The sequence below is a fragment of the Sciurus vulgaris genome, assembly GCF_902686455.1.
Source record: "Sciurus vulgaris genome assembly, chromosome: 5".
Taxonomy (NCBI): domain Eukaryota; kingdom Metazoa; phylum Chordata; class Mammalia; order Rodentia; family Sciuridae; genus Sciurus; species Sciurus vulgaris.
In genome coordinates, this window is record NC_136465.1 from 180,736,092 (window position 1) to 180,754,690 (window position 18,599).

Here is an 18,599-nt window from a genome sequence, read left to right on the forward strand (position 1 = left end):
GTTGCTACATCACAGAAGCCACGTGCCACATCCTGTAAGTAAAAGGACATTTAAAGATTTTAGCAGCTTTCAGCTACAGCTGCAAGTCAGGCCTGCCCCTGGTGGGACTTCCCTGAGGAAAGGGTGGGTGGCAAGGGTGTGGTGTTAAGTTCAGAGGACCCACAAGAAAACAGCAGGTCAGTCCATGCCCTGGTTCGTGACCAGAACATTTCTGGGACAAGGACCAGCTGACCTTAACATAGTCTGTTTGCTTGCTTTGGAATGTGCTTCGTTTCCAAGGTAGCCTTATCAGGGTTTCTGACCAGGTCTCCTCTGGGTCCAGGTTTCTGAAGTTTAACCCTTTGCTGCCATCCTCAGGGTTCAGTGTGTCCTCACAGGTTGCCCTGGCCTGTTTCTCTGCAGTGCCATGTGTGGTGTGTTGGTCCTGCCACGTGCAGTCAGCGTGTTAGGGCTACCTCCAGGTGTGCACCTGGCCTTGTGTCCTCCAAAGGAAAGACTGCTGTCTTCCTGATTGCGCCAGGCAGCAGTCCCGAGCTCCCAGAGTCCCTTGGTGTGTTGGTAGCTTCCTGAGGGCATGTGCACACCCACCTGAAACAGGTGGACGTTGGGTTTGGTTTTTGGTACTGGGGATTAAATCTGGAGGTGGTTTACCACTGAACCACATCCCCCAGTCCTTTTTGGGTGAAGGCGGGTACCGGGGATTGAGGGGCACTCAATCCCTGAGTCACATCCCCAGCCCTATTTTGTATTTTATTTAGAGACAGTCTCACTTGAGTTGCTTAGGGCCTCACTAAGTTACTGAGACTGGCCTTGAACTCAGATCCTCCTGCCTCAGCCTCCCAAACTGCTGGGATTACAGACATGTGCTACCACGCCTGGACTCCCAGCCCTTCTTGTATTTTTTATTTTGAGACAGGGTCTTGCTCACTTGCTTAGGGCCTCACTCACTTGCTGAGGCTGGTTTTGAACCTGTGATCCTCTTGCCTCAACCTCCCGAGTTGCTCAGATTACAGGTGTGTGCCACTGTGCCTGGCTTGTCTCTGGTTTCTAAAGGTTGTATTAGGAATTTTCTAACCTGCCCTCAGGGGGAGCCCTCACAACTGCCCCATCTCCATTGGACAAGTGCTTTCAGACCTTTTTGAAGGAGTTTCAGGTATCAAAACTTTTCGACTACACGTCCCTTTTGGGGACAAGAGTGTGTTTTCTTGCAGTTCCATCACTGAGATGTCTAGGAAATGTGGAAAAGCCTGATGCCATTGAGGGGCCAGCCCACAGCCGCTTTCCAGTTGCCCCGCCGGTCCTTGAGTGACTCTGTGCCCTGCCCAGTCCCGTGTCATGGTGGACGCTGGGTCTTTCCGTTCTCTGCTGCCTACTCTGTGCGCCCCGTACCGGTGTGTGGCCTGAGGGTCTTGCTGTGTGCTCCGGATGGGGCTGTCCTCCGCCACTGTCGCAGGCCTTCCCACACTGGGGCTGCTGTCCCTCACCGCTTGGCCACCTAGAAGATCCGGGCATGTGCAGGGCTTCTTCTCAGTTGCCAGTTCTGGGGAGCCCTTGGGTTGTCACTGGGGCACCACGGTGGCAGGTGTTTGTTTTTCCTTTGTGAATATCACGGCAAACCCGCCAAAGCCTGTCACTGTAGTGTGGCACTCAGACTGTAAAGGTGGCTAGCGGGAGCCCTGGTGAGCTGTCCCATCCCTTGTGCTGGGCTAGTCCTGGCCTGGTGTCCTGGCTTCACCTTCACTTTCTTCTTTCACACCTACATCCAGCCATGCCCTGAGTGTTTTGTTCCTTTTAGTTGTGCTTTCATTTTGCAGCTGAGGGTCAGCCCAGATCTTGCTTGTGCTGGGGACTCCACCATCGAGCCACACTCCCAGTGCCCATTTGTTCCTGACTGCTTGTGGTCCTCCTGGTGGACACAGCTGGGAAGCATGTCTTCAAAAAGTTTGGGCTGATAGTGATACGGCACTTGCCTGGCTTGTGCAGGGTGCGGGGTTCAATCTCCAGAATCAAAAAATAAACAAGCATCATGAGTTCCTACTGATTTTTTTGGGGGGGGGAGGGTACCAGGGGTTGACCTCAGGGGCACTCAGCCACTGAGCCACGTCCCCAGCCCTATTTTGTATTTTATTTAGAGACAGGGTCTCACTGAATTGCTTAGCACCTTTCTTTTGCTGAGGCTGGCTTTGAACTTGTGATCCTCCTGCTTCAGCCTCCCAGGCTGCTGAGATCACAGGTATGCACTGTGCCTGACTACACTGATATTTTTAATACAATTTAAAAATTACACCAGTCATGGTTACAACTTTGGAAGACCTTCTCTCAAAAATAAAAAATGGCTGGGGAAGTGGCTTCACTGGTTAAGCATCCCTGGGTTCATCCCCAATACCAAATAATGGTAATTTTAATTATATGGCTTTACTTAATTCCTTTGATTCTTAACATTTGTCTATTTTTTCATATCTTGAAAGTCTTAATTCTTAATATAGTTGGCCCTCTGTATCTGTGGCTTCCATATCCTGATTCAAACCACAAAGAAATATCTGGAGATGATTTTTGAAGATGTTTTCCTGTCATCACACAACTGTTTGCATGGCATTCACAGTTGTGTTAGGTGTCATGAATGATCCAGAGATGATTTAGACTGCATAAGGGGAGAGTGTGTATGCAGATATTTTGGTGTCGTCGTGGGTGGGAGTGATGTGTCCATTGAACTAGTGCCCCAGATACTGAAGGACAACTGCCATGGGCATGAGTACATATGTGTTTTATGCTGAAATATATGTAAAAATTTGGTCATGAAGTTAAAAATATTACATTACCACTAATAAAACTCCTTCGTGATTTTTTGGAAAGTTTGTAATTTTTAAAGTTCTTTCGGTCCTTGATATATTCCCCTATGATAAGTGGTTGAGATACTGTGTTTTTTAATTTTTTTAGATGCTGATAAACCTTTATTTTATTCATTTATTTATAGGTAGGGCTGAGAATCGAACCCAGTGCCTCACACACTGCTAGGCAAGTACTCTACCACTGAGCCACAACTCCAGCCCCGAAGTACTGTGGGGTTTTTTGTGTGTGTGGTGCTGGGGATTGAACGCAAGGCAAGCACTCCACCAACTGAGCTATATCCCCAGCCCAGTACTGTGTTTAAAGTCCCTTGGCAGGTATTTATTTCTCTGGTTATGTTGCCCATTCAATATACAATTAGGTTTGTTTTCAGATTTAGATTCTTGTTTTTACATCCTCGCATTATGTACAAAATTACAAAGTTTGAAAGTCAGAACTAAACAGTCAATATTCCGAAACCTGCCCTGCCAGATGCAGTGCTGTATGCCTGTAATGCCAGAGACTTGGGAGGCCGAAGCAGGAGGATTGCATGTTTGAGGCCAGCTGCAGCAACATAGCAAGACCCTGTCTCAGTGAAAAATCAAAAGGGCTGCGGCTGTGGCTCAGTGGTCAAGCACCTCTGGGTTCAATCCCTAGTGCAACAAAACAAAGCAAGACAAAAACAGCCAACTGGCCCTAAGTCCTCCCTTGTAAGGCAGCCCTCGTCTTCACTTCCTGCCGGGGCGAGTGACACAGCCCTGCCGCCGCCCCCATCGTCTGCACAGGGAGCAGACAACTGTGTGTTCCTTCCTTGGCACACCCTGAGTGTGGGTTGCTCTGGGGACGCAAGGTCGTGTGCACCTTTGCATGTGGTGAGCGCCAGCTTCTGGGTCTCTTCCTGTGGTGTCGTCTTGTGCCCGTCCGCGGTTCCCTTCTGTGGTGCGTCAGGACAGTGCCGTCTGGTGCTCCTGAGTCAGGGTTTTTGTCAGGACGATCTGGTGAGAAGTGGTATCTTGGAATGGTCTCCACTTAATGTGTTTCAATTCAGGACGTGAAGGATGGAGACAATACACTCACCTGAACTGGGTGTGTTAGTAGTGGAGCATTGATTTGATTTGATTTCATTGACACAAATTGGTTGCTACATTAGAAGATCTCCAGGATGATCGCTGCATGGTGAGGCCGCAGACCTGGCAGTGGGAGGCCATTTCCGAGTCTTCAATAGGAGGTAGCAGGTTCTCCCACTAGTCAGAGCTTGTTTATTTTTTTTAATTGATTGATTGATTGATTGATAGCAGTACCAGGGATTGATCCAGGGGTACTCTACCACTGAGCTACATCTGTAGCTCTTTTTATTTTTTGAAACAGGGCCTCACTAACTTTCCCAGACTGGACTTGAACTTGGGATCCTCCTGCCTCAGCCTCCTGAGTAGCTAACATTTTTAGTTATTCACACTGTGCTTGGCCAGAACTTTAAATCTGAAACTAGAAAATGTAAGGTGAAAATCGGCAATTTGGGTTTTTGAATGCTTCCTTCTGCTTTTTCCCCTCCTCTGCCTTTGATCTGTATTCATTCTAATAAGTGGGTTTTGTGAGTGGACCCTTGGCCTCAGGCGCAGCTGGCCCTGGAGATGGGCAGTGAGGCTGGAGCTGTAGGGGCTCAGTGTTCTGGGAGGAACCATTTTCCTCGTGAGTGGTTGTGCCACCGTGTACAGGTGTTGGTATAGGAGGAGACCCTTGGGAAGGTGACGGGGCTGTGGGAGCTGAGCCCTCATGTGGGGCTTGTTCCTTAATAAAAAGGACCCCAGCAAGCTCCATCGTCCCTTCCACTGCGAGACAGGATGGTGAGCAGGAAGCAGCCTTCTTCTGACACAGAACTGGAGCCTGCGATTTTGGACTTCCAGTTCTCAAGAATCACAAGAAGCGAACTTCTTACTTGTATGCCACTCAGTTTGTGGGCTTTTGTTTTGGCGGAACAGACCAAGGCCGTGGGGCTGTGGTGATGGCAGGGCCTGGTGTGGTCTTGTAGGCAGTAGCAGACTCTTCTGCATGGCCCTCTGGACCTGTTGAGATCCCCACCAATGTTGGTTTGTTGTTTGTGCCTCACCACCTTGCAGGCTGAGTGCTCTTGTGGCTTGAACCAGGGCCTCTGCACACCCAGGCAGCACTTCAGGGTTGGGCTGCACCTCCAGCCCTGCATCCCTTTGATTTCTAATGAGGCAGAGCACCTTTCCCTAGGTTGCGTTTTGTATTTCATGCTTTACCTCGGCTGTCCCCTGGGAGTTGATTTGGGGGTTGGTGTGTACTGAACATAAAGATTCATGTTTTCCACAGAATGATCTCATTGACTTCGTCTGTTTTTGTTTTCTTTTGGGGGTTGCTGGGAGTACCCAGGATCGATTGAACCCAGGGGCACTCGATCACTGAGCCGCATCCCAGCCCTTTTTGCTTTTTCATTTGAGGCAGGGCCTCACTCAGTCGCTGAGCTGGTTTGACCCTGCTGTCATCCTCCTCGGCCTCCTGAGTTGCTGGGATTACAGGCACGTGCCACCACGCTTGGCTCATTTTCATTTTGACATGGGGTCTCGGCTTGTTGCCCAAGATGACCCCACACTCCTGGCCTTGAGTGATCCTCCCACCTCAGCCTCCCGAGCAGCTGGGGCTGCAGGTATGCTCCAGCTTGCTTGGCAAGCAGTTTATTTTGTCTCAGGACTCTGGTGCAAGGTCAGGGGCTGTATCTGGTGATGCCTTCTCGCTGGCAGAGCACTATGTGTCAAGAGGGACTGTGAGAGCGCCCTGGCCAGGCTGGCCTTTATAGCTGACCCCTGGAGATGACCATTAATCCAGTAATTGCTTGAGTGGATTAACCCTTTCCTGAGGGCAGAGCCCTAATCACCTCTCCAAGGTGCCACCTGGGCCCACTCGTGCGCGCTCTAATGGGGATTAGCTTCCAGCCTGCGTGACAAGAGGAAGCAAGCCGTGCAAGCCAGAGTTGTCCTGGCACCATTCCCTGAAAAGACCCTCCTCGGCAGTGCTTTGCAGCGGGGGTGTGTAGGTGCTGGTCTGACCCTGTCTGTCAGTCCTGGCACCTGGGCTGCAGTGCATAGTGATTGTAGTTTCATAAGTGTTTTAAAATCTTTTCTATCTTAAAGTACAACACAGATGCTGAAACTGTGTAAAATAAAAATAAATGTATAGCTCAGTGAATTACCATAAGGCAGATTCTTGTAACTGGTTCTTGGGTGAAAAAATAAACCCTGCTTGCTGGGCACAGTGGCACAGGCCTGTACTCCCAGCTACTCAAGTGGCCGAGGCAGGAGGATTGCCAAGTTGAGACCAGCCTGGGCAACTTGGTGAGACCCTGTCTCAAGAAATAGAAAGGTGTCGGGGTGTAGTTCTGTGGTGGAGCACCCCTACGTCCAGTCTCAACTCCTGAATGAAGGGAAGGAGGAAGGCACCTGCCCTCTGTGCCTGGCTGGGTTCATCCCCGGCTCTGAATGCAGGTGCCCAACAGCCTAGCTTATGGCTGTACTGTATCACTTTATGCCTGAACTGAGCACCTCCAAATGCTAGTTTAGTTTGGCCTCTTTTTATTTTTTAATGACCTTTTGGTCTCTTCTTTCACAGGCTTCATTATCCAGCCACCTCCTGTGGACGCTGCCTGTTGAGGAAGCTGGCTGCACTTGGGTTTCTCACTGTCTAGGTTTTGCTGGTGCTGGTCCTCTGGTGAGGACTGTGTGCTCCTCTGTCCTATGGCTCCTGTAAATCGGTAGTTGGATCTGGAGGCCCAAAGGTGCTCAGGTTTGACTTCTGGTGAGAGATTCCTTTTCAAGGGTGTTTTGTGCTCCCAGGTATCTGTTTTTCTTTTTTTTTCTTTTTTTTTTTTTTTTAAACCTTATGGTGCTGGGGATTGAACTCAGTAGTGTTCTCCACAGAACCATACTCCTGGTCATTTTTATTTTTTGAGACCAGACCTCGATAAGTTGCCCAGGCTAGCCTTGAACTTTGCCATTCTCCTTCCTCAGCCTCCGGAGTAGCTGGGATTGCAGGAGTGGCCACTGTGCCCAGCTCTCTTCAGCATTGGCAGCTGTTGGTGCACACGCCCATACATGTTAATTCATAGCAAGTACAGTTCTGGCTTATTGCTTCTTTGTATTAGATGACCTTCTAATAGGTCATCTAAGGAGAGACTTGTCCCTTACCCACCAATGGGGAACTGAAGATCAGTGTTTGATTCTTTATATCAGTTTCTAAATAATCATTTTCCTACCATCCTCCAGAGGTGACTGTGTGTTTGACACCTTTGGCAAGAGGTGTCGGTTTTGTGTTACTATAGCAAAATACCTGAGGTTTTGGAAGCCCAAGTCCAAGATTGGGTGGCCCTGTTTGTGTGGCCTCTGGTGAGTGTATCTGCCAGGCAGCAATGGCAGAAGTCCGTTGGAGCAGGTTGTCACAGCTCACGGTGGGAAGCAGAGAGACGAGTCCCACAGCCCCTCTGAGGGCATGTCCTGGTGACGCAGGGACCTCCCATAGGTCTCAGCTCTCAAAGTTCCACTGTACCTCCCACCATACCATGCTGGGAACCCTGCTTTTACATATGGACCTTTAGGGACTCTCAGCTTGCACCCATAGCACAGCAGGGGTCACACTGGCTTCTATTTTGGTATTACGAACTCAAGTTTAAACATTTGATGGATGTGCATGTGTTGCTCTTATGACCTTTCTAATGACGTCGTCTCCTCTCTGGGCCCTGTGAACCTTGACCTGGGCTCCGAGACTCTTGCCCTAGCCCTGGTCTCTTCTGCTGGCTGTATGGATACCAAGAGCTTCTGGCTCATCTTGAGCTCTTCCTGCCCTAGACCTGGAGTGCAGGAACACCACTTCTTCAGCCCTGGTTTCTGTCGGGGGCTTTGAAGAGCTACTTCAGGACCACGGTCTAGACTTTGGAAAGGTCCGTGCTGTAGGATGGTCACTGTTTCAGCAGCAAACAGCAGTGTGTGATCCTCACGGACTGCAGGGTGTTTGCTTGACCTTGTATTTCCTTACATCTCTCTTTCCGTTTTGCACTGGAAATCCTGCCTTTCAGGGGCACAGGAGATGAGATAGGTGAACCATCACGCGATGACGTGTTTCTGTCGCCTGACACCTCATGATTTCACAGCAGTGACCATGCCACTACTTCCTCTGTCACAGGTGAAAAGCCTGAACACATTTCCTGAGTCTTTACATCCTGTGTGTAGTTGTGCAGTGTCCACCCCATGTGGCACGCACCCATAGCCTGCTGTTGTCACCCATGTCCACCCAGTATGGCACGCGCCCGTGGCCCTGTGTTGTCACCCATGTCCACCCCGTATGGCACGCGCCCATGGCCCTGTGTGGTCACCCATGTCCACCCCGTGTGGCACGCGCCTGTGGCCCTGTGTTGTCACCCGTGTTCACCCCTTGTGGCACGCACCCGTGTCCCTGTGTTGTCACCTGTGTTCACCCTGTGTGGCACGCGCCCGTGTCCCTGTGTTGTCGCCCGTGGCCCTGTGTTGTCTCCCGTGTCCACCCCGTGTGGCACGTGCCCGTGGCCCTGTGTTGTCTCCCGTGTCCACCCCGTGTGGCACGCGCCCGTGGCCCTGTGTTGTCACCTGTGTTCACCCCGTGTGGCACGCACCCGTGGCCCTGTGTTGTCGCCCGTGGCCCTGTGTTGTCTCCCGTGTTCACCCCGTGTGGCACGTGCCCGTGGCCCTGTGTTGTCTCCCGTGTCCACCCCGTGTGGCACGCGCCCGTGGCCCTGTGTTGTCTCCCGTGTCCACCCCGTGTGGCACGCGCCCGTGGCCCTGTGTTGTCTCCCGTGTCCACCCCGTGTGGCACGCGCCCGTGTCCCTGTGTTGTCACCCATGTCCACCCCGTGTGGCACGCGCCCGTGGCCCTGTGTTGTCTCCCGTGTTCACCCCGTGTGGCACACGCCCGTGGCCCTGCGTTGTCACCCGTGTTCACCCCGTGTGGGCACGCGCCTGTGCCCTGCGTTGTCACCCATGTCCACCCCGTGTGGCATGCAGCTGTGCTCTCTGGGTTGTCTCCCGTGTCTACCCTGGTGGCACGCACCCATGGTCTGCTGTGTTATCCCCCTGACCTTTGTTTTGTCCTGCTTCTGCAGGTAGCTGTGGGGTGAATGCTCGCTCCCGGTCCTGATGTGGTGTTCCTACTTTTTTGGTTGAGATTTGTTCTCATGTATGTTCTCAGGAAAGACTCAAAACAACTGGTACTGAATGCTTCCATGTGGATGGCAGTTTTTTGTTTTTCTTTTTTGATGGGGGTTGGTTGGAGGTACTGGGGTTGAACCCAGGGGTGCTCTACCACTGAGCTGTGTCCCCTGTCTCAAGATAAAAATAAAAAGGACTGGGGATACAGCTCAGTGTAGAGTTCCCAGTACCCTCACCACCTAAAAAAGAAAAAAGATTGGCCTTAACTTGTAATCCTGGTGCCTCAGCCTCCCAGTTTGCTGATATTACACTTGTGTACCACCATGCCCACCTATGGTCATGTTTTAAAGCACGTGATCCAGCACACAGGTAGAATTTTGTACCTCGCTTTCTAAGTAGTGATGGGTCTTTTTTCTTTACTCAGTACTCTTGTTACAGCAATGATAATGAATAGCTGCTTATTTTAGAAACACTGGGGAGTAGGGAAGAAACACCAAGAGCGCTTACCTGCCTACCCCACCCACATCCTCTGTGTTGTCCGGGGCACCCCTTGTTCCCCACCAATGGCAGTGCTGCATCCTGTGGCTGGAAGTCAGTCTGGCTGGGTGTACGTCTTGTGGTTTGCATTCTCTTCCCTTGGCATCTCAGACGCCCTCCCGCTGTCTTCTGGTGTGAAGCAGGGCAGTCGCCCGTGGTGCTTTCGTTATCTTCCCTCATAAATGACTTCATTTTTGTACCTGAGCGCCCCAAGGATTTCTTCTGAAGTCGCTGGTTTTGCTGGAGTGTATTTCACTGTGACTTGTTCAGGATGGATTTTCATATCCCTTTTTGATATGTAGTTTCATGATTTTTATTTCAGGAAAGGTTTTTAACTTTTAGTATTTTCCCGGACTTTGCCTCCTTACTTTTCTGGGGGCTGGGTACTCTTTTTCTATGCTGGATTTTATCTAGCAACTTTTGTGTGTGTGTGGTACCAGGGATGGAACTCGGGTGCTCAACCACTGAGCCACATCCTCAGCCCAGCTGTTACTTTGTAGAACTAGTTTTGGGTGGTGGTGGGAGGGCTTGGATTGAACTCCAGACCATACACGTGCTAGGCTAGCCCTGTGCCACTGAGCCACATCCCCAGCCCTTTTTATTTTGAGACAAGGGGTTTTTAAGTTGCTGAGACTGGCTTTGAATTTAAGATTCTCCTGCCTCAGCCTCCTAAGTCACTGGGTTTACAGGTGTGGGCCACCACACCTAGCTTTTTAAAAAATTTTGTAGATATTGTTTTGTTTCTCTTGGTTCATGTTGTTTTTTGGGAAGACAGCAGGATGCAGTGGATGCTCTTCTGCAGTTTTACTTTGCAGTTTCTGGAACCTGTGATCAAGCACAGTTCAGAGACATGGATGTTTGTCTTGACTCTACAGACAGACCATGTTCTGCTGGCTTTGACCACAGTGCAGTACGTGATTGTCCTGCTTTGTCCCTCTTGTGACTCTCCAGCTGTGTCTGGTGTACAGGTCAGTTTTGTCACGCGTGTGTATAGGAAACCATGTAAGATGTGCAGGGTTCAGTACGGTCCACTGGATCTGGAAGGTGTTCTGCACCGGTCAGGGGGCTGCTCTATCTTCTTGAGTTTGTCCTTGGGATACTCTGAGTGGCCGTGGTCTTCAAGTGTGAGAGCAGAATGACCTGGTGAGCCCGTGCTCGTCCCCTGCTTCAGTGGCACCACCTCCCACTACCCACTTCTTCTGTGTCCCCACTGGAGTCATTTTGAAGCAGGTGCCAGATACTGTTTCTGGGTGTGTTTTATTAGGTGTCTTTGTCAGCAGCAGCCGCTGAGGCAGGAGGATCCCAGGTTGCAGGCCAGCCTGGGCAACCTCCTCTCAAAACAGAAAGTGAAAGGACTGGGATGCAGGTCAGTGGTCCACCTCCAGTACCAAAAAGTATGTGTGCATATGCAAATATGCATCTATTCATCTTGAAAACGTGGAATTCTTTTGAAAGTCATGTTCTCTATCACACCTTTAAAAACTAATGAAATCACTGTCAAGTGATCAGTCAGCGTGCAGATTTCCCACGTTCTTTTCTTAGTGCATCGTGTGTGCCTGGCACTCCTATGTCTGTATCTTGCTGGCCTAGTCCTCAGGGCCTCTGTCCCTGGCGCCTTCTGCCTGTTGGCTCTGGGCTATTTCTGAAGCCCTTGTAGTGTTGTGTCCGTGTGGCATGTAGAGCTGCAGCCCCTCTCCCTGCTCTCTGTCCCCGCCAGTCTTCACAGCACTCACCTGCATACACCGCCACCACTTGTACCTGAGTGCCCTGCGTGGCTCTGGCCTTTAGGAGGGAGGTGTACTTGGACCTTCCCCTCCCCTGTGAGGCTCAAGGGCTTCAGAGATGACCTGCAGTAGAACCCCATAGATGCTGACTCTTACCACCTGACCCCTGAAGCCCCAAGAACATCTCTGCAAGAGCCCAAGTCAGCGTGGGAGATGGAGATCAGCTGGGCTCTGTAGGGCCCAGGGGTGCAGGGGCAAGGTCATCCAGGAACCCAAGCAGCCAGGGTGAGACGGCGGCTGGCCTGCGGGGGAGAGAGGGCTGTGGTTGGGAGGGACCACAGGAGCAGCAGGCAAGGCCCCCGAGGCAGACTCCCACCTCCCTCCCTGGCTGTCCCTGGCTGGGACTCCAGGGCAGCGCTGGGAGTGCTGGGGCCACTGCTGTGCAGGCCTTCGTCCAGTGTGGTATGGGTGTAGAGTCAGTTGGGGAGTTTGCTGAGCACCTCCAAGGCTGGGCCCATTGTTGGGCGGGGCTGGGGCTGGGGCTGCAGTGCTGCTGTGCTTCCAGAAGGACTTGTGTCCACAGTTGCTTCTCCTGAGTGCCTAGTAGAATTCTGGTGGATCCATCTGGCCTGGCAGTTCCCTTGTGGGAAGAGTTTTAACCGCAGGTTCAGGTTTGAAGTAAAAGACTGTGAAGGCTGTTTTTTCTGGAGTGAGTTTTGTAGCTTGTGACTTTCAAGGAATTCGTTTGCTTCCTCTGAGATGCAAATTTATTTTCATAAAGTTATTTGTGCACTTATCCTGTTTATGACCGCAGTGTCTATGACGACAGCCCCCCTCATCCTGGGTACTGGTGAGTCCTGTCTTCTGTGATTTTTTTCTCTAATCAGTCTGTGTAGCTCTTATTCAATTTTGTTGATCTTTCATAAGAACTAGTGTTTGCCATCATTGATTTTCTTTTCTTTTTTGCAATTTCATGATTTTACATCTTTTTTCAAAAATTTTCCCCTCTGCTTATTTGGGGGTTAAATTTGCTGTACTTTGATTTCTTTGGCACCTTGTTTAATATAGAAGTGTTATATTTGAAAACATTTTGGATTTTTCCAGATATGGTGCTGCTGTTGAGTTTCCATTCCCTTGCCCATCCTCTCCGACGTCAGTGTCAGTTTGTCATCTGCCTTGATGTGTGGGGCACATGTGTGTCGGTGTGGTTCTGCAGGTCATCTGACAGTGGTGCTGTCCCACTCCTGTCTTCTGTCTCCCTGCTGGGCGTGCCGAATTCCATCTGCCTCTCTGGGCAGGCCTACTCCTCTGCTCGGTTCAGCCTGCATGGTGTGTTTGAAGGTCTTTGTACATGTATCCACATGGGGGACCATGTGTCCAGGGTGGACTGTCCCTGGGCACATTGTGATTGTGCACTGCTTCCTACAACTCCTGTATGGTGTGTGTATGTGTGAGTGTGAGTGAGAGAGAGAGACTCTGGGGATTGTACCACTGAGCTCCATTCCAGCGCTTTTGATTTTTATTTTGATTGATTTTGCAGTGCTGGGGATTGAACCCAGAGCATGGGGGATGCGAGGTAAGTGCTCTGCCACTGAGCTGCATTGCCAGCCCTTATTTATTGTGAGACAAAGTCCCTCTGGTGGCCAGGTTGGCCTGGAACTTGCATCCTCCTTCCTCTGTCTCCTGAGAGGCTGGGTCCTGCTGTGCTGTTGGCAAATCTGTTTCTGCTGTTCTTCCATTTTGTCAGCAGCATGTGCTTCTTTCCATACTTGAGTTTTACCTTGTTGGCATCTTTCTGTTTAAAGAATGCTGCTTCTACTACTGTCATGTGTAACTAATTAAAACAGATTTAAAAAAGGAAAAATACAGAGTGCTTCTTGGAGGCAGTGTATCGTGACTCATCCTTCTGGTCATCCCTGTCTGAAAAGAAGGCTTTGACTGCGTGAATGGGCATGCAGTACGTTGTACGTGTTTAGAGTGCACAGTCCTATCTCTGTGTGTACACGGTGGCTGCTGTGAGCACTGACGTGGTCTGCGGGGACGTGTGCTGGTCATGCCTGTATCACGAAGCCCAGCCTCATCCAGATTGTGGACATGCCTGTTGCTGCTCTTTGGTCTGACTACTTCTGCCCAGTGTAGTTGTGGGAGTTTGGTGTTGTGTCAGTAGCTCCTTCTTTCCTTTCTGGGTAGTGACCCATCCAGTGGAGGTGTCATTTGTTTTCCAGTTTCGGGGTATTACATAAAAGCTGTGTGAAATTTGCATGTGTAGTTCACATTTTTTTGTAGGCCAACACCTGGATGTGGGATGGCCAGGTTATAGGTGGTTGTAAAGCAGAAACGCTAGATAAATGAAGTCCACAAGTAGCCACACGCCCATGCACACTGGGCTTTCAGCAAGGTCAGGAAGGAACTTAGTGGAGAGAGCATGGTCTTCTCCATCCACAAGGGTGTTAGAGCAGTTAGACCTCCCAGACCCTTCACAAATCTAATGTGAAGCTGGAAGGCTTGTAAGAGGAAATGCCAGGAAGAAGCTGTGACCCCAGCCAGACAGGTGTCTTAATCCTGACCCCAGAAGCACAGCCCACATGAAACATGGTAGGCTTGTTAGAACAAAGGACTTCTGCTCTGCAGAACATGCTAGTAGGGTGTGCCAGGCGGGGTGCAGGAGGGGCGGGACACGGATTGCCAGGCACTACTGTTCCCTTGCTCTTCAGGTTGGGTTTTCCCATTTATTTCTGCTCTCTTTCTTTCTTCTGAAGTTGTAGATGGACCAAATGCCTTTCTTCTATTTGTTTATCTTTATGTGGTGCTGAGATTGAACCCAGTGCCTCACCTGTGCCAGGCAAGTGCTCTGCGCCCAAGCCCCCCTTGTATTTCTGCTCTTGTCCTCGCTGGGGTTTTTGTGGCACTGAACTCCCAGTGCACACCTGTTCCTCACTTGTCTCCCACACAGTGGCAAGGTGTGCACGTGCTGCCCGCAGTTCACTGTGTAAGTTTATTGTGTAGATGACCCTTCTGCCTCACTTTACCTCCCAAGTAGCTGAGGCTACTGGCATGTGCCCCTGCCCGGGCCTCCATTTATATTGACTGCTTTTTATGAATCTAAATTTCTATCTCTGATCATTCTCTTTCTTCTGAAGAACTTTCCTTCTTATTGCTCTCATTTCAGGTATGCTAATGATAAATTATCTCTGCTGTGTTTCTTCTACCTTAATTTTTTAAAACTGTAAAATTTTTAAAAATTAAAAAATTTTTTTTATGTTGTACACAACATAAAATTCTCCCTTTTAACCCTTCTTTCACATACAGATCAGTGGCTTTAACATGCACATAGTATTGTGCGACTGTTTCCAAAACTCAACCTCTTGCACACAGAGCCACGCAGTGAGCGCCTGTCCCCTCCTGGTCCTTGTCCCCGTGGGCTTGCTGCTGTCCTCCTCGTGTAGAGGAGCTGTGCTACCGATCTTCTGAGACCAGCAGACGCCCCGGTTCTGGCTCTCTCGAGAGTCCCTGCTCCGAGTTGGGATCGTGCCGGAGCAGTGAGGTGCTCTGGTGAAGAGGGCCACTGGGAGCCCGTTGCCCAGATGGGATGACTGGAGCCTGTGCTGACTCCACGGTCAGCCTGTCCAGGAGCCGCTGTGAGCTGCAGGGCCACGTGCTGCGCAGAACTCCCTCCAGCAGGGTGTGAGGGCTTCACTGGTCCACAGCCTCCCAGCACCTTTTCTTTTTAGACATCAGCAGCCATGCTGTGGGTGTGGGTGGCCTCATGGTTTTCCTCGAGTTTGATACTTATTGGTACTGACCTTTGATGCATAAAAGTCCTTTATTTTTCAGTTGTTTTCCTTTCTGTTTTATCTTGTGTTGATTTTGTTCTGTGTCTTGAATTATATTGATCTGTTGCAGTTATTTGATTTGCTTTTACTGCAAATATTCCATTTTTCATCTCTGTAAATTCTATTTGGATTTTTTAAAAATTTTTATTTATTTATTTTTTTACTTGTAGATGGACCACATGCCTTTAATTTTATATGTGATGCTAAGGATTGAACACGGTGCCTCACACGTGGTAGGCAGGTGCTCTGCTGCTGAGCCACAGCCCCAGCCCCTATTTGGAATTTTTTTTTTTTAAAAATCTCTTCCCTTCTTATTTTAATAATTTCATTTACTTCCTCAAACTGTGTAGGGTGTTTATTTTAGCTGTCTTAGTGTTCTTGGCTACTGATTTGGTCACGTGACTCACATCTGGGTCTGTTTGCAACCACTGATTTTTCCCTCTGGTCAGCCCTGCTTTGGGCTTCTGTGCCTGCCTAGTGGTCTGTTTGCTGTCAGCTCTTTGAACTGAGCATTTTGGGTGCAGGACTTCTTAATACTACGAGAAATACCCCTGAGACTTGCCTTGGGCTACAGGGAGTCTTCAGTCGCTTGTGCTTCCGAAGGCTTGCTTTTGAGCTTCGTAAGGCAGCTCCCTAGCAGCTTTGGAGACCCCATTCCCATGCCCTTCTGAAGCCCGTGTTTCTCTGTTGGTCGGACACTGCTCTTCACAGCCCCTTGGTCCTTCTGTCCCACTTATTTTTCACGTTGAGTCTTCAGGTGTGGCTTCGGGGTTGCATGCAGGTCTACCGGTACAGCAACCCTCTGTGACTGTCTTTGCTGTGTGTACCTCCTTCTCGGTGCTCTGTCCCAGACCTGAGCCAGACTACTCTGCAGGACCACCAGGCTCTGCCTGTGCTCCTCGAGGTGCTAAGTTGGGACTCTGCAGGCTCGTGTCACCAGTGTGGTACGTCTGTGGCTGCCGTCCGGTGCTTCCTCCCGTCACTGCCTGGGGGACGTGTGTGGTGTGTCCCAGGTGCCTGGTCGTCCAGGCAGTGGGGGAGCCTGCACACCTCCGTTGTGGCCTGGACATGGACTCACTTCCAGCTTCACTCTTCCTCTGCAAGGTGATTTTATTTGTTCCTGAGAAATCTTCCCACAAAAATTCGAGACTCTGCTTATTGGCTACTGCACAAAAGCTTTGAGATTTTGATTGGGATTATGTCAAACTTACAGATCAATTTGGGAAAATATTGATGTCTTACCAATATTGAATTTTCTAATCCATGAATTTAGCATATTTCTCCATTCATTTTAATTTCTCTCGGCAATATTTTATAGTTTTCATATTTTAAACATTTCTCAATTTCATAATTATTTGTTATATATGGAATTCTTTTAAATTACATTTTCCAGTTGCTCATCTATAAAAATACAGTTGCTTTCTTTATGTTAGCCATTTGTCTTGTGGCTTTCTAAATTCATTTTTCTGCGGGTCATAGGTTCCTTGTGATCACTTCACCTCCTGACATCCAGTGTGGATGAAGGTCTGCTTCTGCCTTCCCTGCCTGCCTACCTTCATCCCTTCCCTCAACAGCTCTGAGCTCTTGCTGCAATGTGACGCTGACCCAAAGTGGTCTGTTCAGGCACCGTGTGCCTGGTGCGAGGCCCCTTCCTCACGCTGAAGGCTGTTGGCAGTGGCTGGCTGTCTGCCTCTTAGCAGACTAACCACTTCTCCTGCTTCTCCCTTGCTGGTGGCTCCTCTCACCAGGATGTTCAGTGACAGGTGCTCCTTCTGCATCTGTTAAAGTGGCCATTGGCCTCTGTTGACAACCTTAGCGTGGTGAATCATCGTGCAGGCTCCGGCCGACCTGACTGCAGCCTCCCGCAACACCCTGGGGTTTTCCCCATGTGGTGTCCCGGCACATTGTGGATAAGGAGCGGTGTGAGGCGCTGTCTGCACCAGCTGGGGTTCTGCTGCCACTTGTGATCACACCGTCAGTCTCTTGACACCATGGAGTTGGCTCTTCTACCCCAGACTTCCCAAGGACAATTTATTTTTGCATGTTAAATGAGCTTTGCAGTCTTGCAGTACCACTCGGTCATGGTGTATTATCCTTTTTGTTAATTTTGGAGTGGGGTTACCAGGGATGGAACTTGGGCATGTGACCACCGAGCCACATCCCAGCCCTAGTTTGTATTTTATTTAGAGACAGGGTCTCACTGAGTTGCTTAGCACCTCACTTTTTGCTGAGGCTGACTTTGAACTCGTGATCCTCCTGCCTCGGTCTCCTGAGCAGCTGGGATTGCAGGCATGTGCCACCACGTCTGGCCTTTGATTAAAGTTTTGTTGTTGTTGTTGTTGTTTTCAGTGCTGGGGATTGAATCCAGGACCTTGTGCTTGCGTGATTAAAGTTTTAAAAGGAAGTCTGCACTTGTTTTTATCAGTCTGTGTTCTGCATCTTCTTTGGAGAGCTCTCACAGGCTCCCTGGGACCGGGCTCCCTTGTTTCACAGTAGCTCACCCACCCCGTCCTGTCCTCTCGCCTACAGCTGGTTGCTGCCGGTGCTCTTCGGCCCCTGAGGGCATGCCCTCTGGGCATCTTGTGCCGCTGGGTCCTCAGGGCTGGTCTTGGGCTCCCTGCACAGGCGCATCAGTTGGGCCAGCACCTTGCTCCTGGCGCAGGACCACCTGCGTGCAGTTGCTGGACGTGGGTTGCTTCTGCTTTGGGGGATGCCCGTGCAGCAGGCATTCCTGAGTCTGGGGAGAGCACCTCTTTCACTCCTGGGTGCATCCGGGAGCGAGGTTGCTGGCTTTTAGCTTTTCCAGGGCCTGCTGGAGTGCGTGCCAGCAGCATGTCCCGGCGCCATCCTGGTGGTGCGGGCTGGCACCCACTGAGTCTGCAGTTGCCTGTATTCATTTCTAATTGTCCTGCTTGATTCTTTTCCAAATTCGACTTCTCAGTTTCTGTCGTCTCTTATTTGCTCATTTTTCTTTGTTTTCTACATTTTAATTTAAAAACTATTGCACACGTGTATCCGCACATGTGCACACCCCCGTGTATGCACGTGTGTGATTGTGTGTGGGACGTGCAGGTGGAAGAGTGCGGTGAGTGGGTTCTGGTGCCTGTGGTTCTGCGTCCTGTGTGTGGCAAGGCCTCGTCCCAGACTCGCCCGCCGAGTTGCTGACTGACTCTGGTGGCTTGTCCCTGGACGAGTGCTTCTCGTGCTGATCACTGATCTGGGTGTTTCTTACGTGGCGCCAGGACTTGAGCCTGTGCCTTCTGTGTGCTGAGCACACTTGACCCCTGGGTCATGTCCCTCGCCCTTGTTGTGGGTTTTGTCTGGCTGCTCTGTGCCTCCATGCCAGGGAATGCCTTCCCCCTGGGGAAGCTGACAGGCCTGTTGACCTGGTGCTTCGTGTCCCTGCTTACCCCAGACGGTCGGCACCTGTCACTCGAGTGCCGTAGCCTGGGAGCTGAGGGCTATGGCTCCTGCAGCAAGGGAGTGGG

General features: G+C 50.4%; 1 protein-coding gene across 6 annotated transcripts in view; it reads left to right on the forward strand.

Annotated features, from left to right (window-relative positions):
- The window catches only part of ZBED4 (zinc finger BED-type containing 4), a 37,224-nt gene that overhangs the window by 2,219 nt on the left and 16,406 nt on the right, over positions 1 to 18,599 (forward strand). The gene's annotated exons all lie outside the window — the stretch shown is intronic.